This window comes from Peromyscus californicus, unplaced genomic scaffold (assembly GCF_007827085.1).
Source record: "Peromyscus californicus insignis strain IS unplaced genomic scaffold, ASM782708v3 Scaffold_10__1_contigs__length_136768540, whole genome shotgun sequence".
Classification (NCBI taxonomy): Eukaryota; Metazoa; Chordata; class Mammalia; order Rodentia; family Cricetidae; genus Peromyscus; species Peromyscus californicus.
Window position 1 is genome coordinate 61,182,711 of NW_026294391.1, and position 1,902 is coordinate 61,184,612.

Genomic DNA, 1,902 nt, shown 5'->3' on the forward strand with positions numbered 1-1,902 from the left:
CATAGCCATTCACTACCACCCCCCTCTCACATTTCTTGTTGTCTCTGACTCCATCTCCCCAACATCATGTCCTCTTTTTAAAAGGTAAATCTTTAATATTCATATATACATATAATGTATTTTGCTCTAATCCACATTCATCTCTCAATCCTCACGAGAGAAGCTTCTTTAGGTGGAAGATGCCAATTAACACAGAGACTCACAACTGTTGAAGATGCAGAGAATGAGAAACTGGAGTGTTTAGCCTTGAATGGGATAAACAATAAGCAATACAGAAAGAATTTGTTTTATTCCTAACTGAGCCAGGAGACAGAGCCTACTTTGCAGCATTTCTGTTATTTCTGTGGATAACGTACTCACTAATTTTTTTATGTTAAGAACTTATTGTTTATTTAATAAAAGAGTAACAGTGGATAGACACTTCAGAGAAAATTTAATCACCGAAGAAGGCAAAAGCCCCAAATTGTTTAGATTACAGCGTTCCTTTCCATGAACATGCAGCAAACTAAATAAATTTATAATTTCAAGCCAGTAATGGTCTAATGTGTTCAATGATTTGTTTTTCAGAAGGAAAACTATGATATGAATAGCATATAATAGAAATGAAAACAAACATCTTTCTGCATTGCTCATTGCTTAATATATTAACTTATTTATTTTTAATTGGTTTTCATTATTATTCTTTGCATACCACAATTACAACCTTAGAGTACTCTAAATTTTTTTTTGGATAATTATTCTTACCAGTAACATTCTTACCTCCATTTTTATTTCTTATTCTTTAATGTTGCATTCTGGTTGTTTTTTTTTTTTTGGTGTTTGTTTGTTTTTTGATACAGAGTCTCACATAGCCCAGGATGACCTTCCCACTTGCTATGTGCCAGAGGCTGATCTTGAACTCTTGATGGTCTTACCTCTACCTCCCAGCACTGGGGATTACAGGTGTGTGCCACCACACCAGGCACGGGTTCAATTTGAAGAACTTCTTGTAGCATTTCTCCTAGAACAGGTATGGTGGAGATTTGCTCTCTCTCGGTTTCTGTTTGTCTGGAAAAGTCTTTGTCACGCCTTTGTTTCTTTAGAAAATAAGAGCCTTCTTGGATGCAGCATTCTCAAGTGGCAGGATATTGTGTCCTTCCATCCTGTGCAAATCTCATGCCACTTTCTACTGACTGTGTTGCTGCATGGACTGGACATCATTATGTGTTGTTTCGTTTCTCTTGTGGCTTTGAGTATTTTTCTCTTCATCTTTCACCCTTATTGTTATTATGATTATTTTCCTGCTTTTTAAAAGTTTTCTTATATTGAAAATACATTATCTTCTTGTACAATATATCCTGATTACAGTGTCCCTCTCCTACTCCTCCCAGTTCCCCCTCCCCTCCCCTCCCCTCCGGACCCACTCCCTTTATGTCTCTCACTAGAAAAGAACAGGCTTCTAAGAGATAGCAACCAAACGTGACAAAATAAAATACAATAAGATGAAGCAAAGACTATCCTATTGAAGTTGGACTTGACAATCCAACCACAAGAAAAGAATCCCAAGAGCAGGCACAAGAGTCAGAGACCCCACTTGTTCTCACTGTCAGGAGTCCTGTAAAACTGCTAAGCTAATAGATGTAATATATATGCAGAGGACCTGGTCCAGACCCATTGTAGGTCCTGTGCTCACTACTTCGGTTTCTATAAGCTTGCCTGTGCCTTGCTTAGTCGATTCAGAGGGCTTTGTTCTCCTGGTGTCCTCCATCCCCTCTGGCTCTTATAATCTCCACAGGATTCCCTGAGCTCTGAGGGGAAGGACTTGATGGAGACATCCCATTTGGACTCTCTCTCTCTCTCTCTCTCTCTCTCTCTCTCTCTCTCTCTCTCTCTCTCTCTCTCTCTCTCTGAGTATTGTCTGGT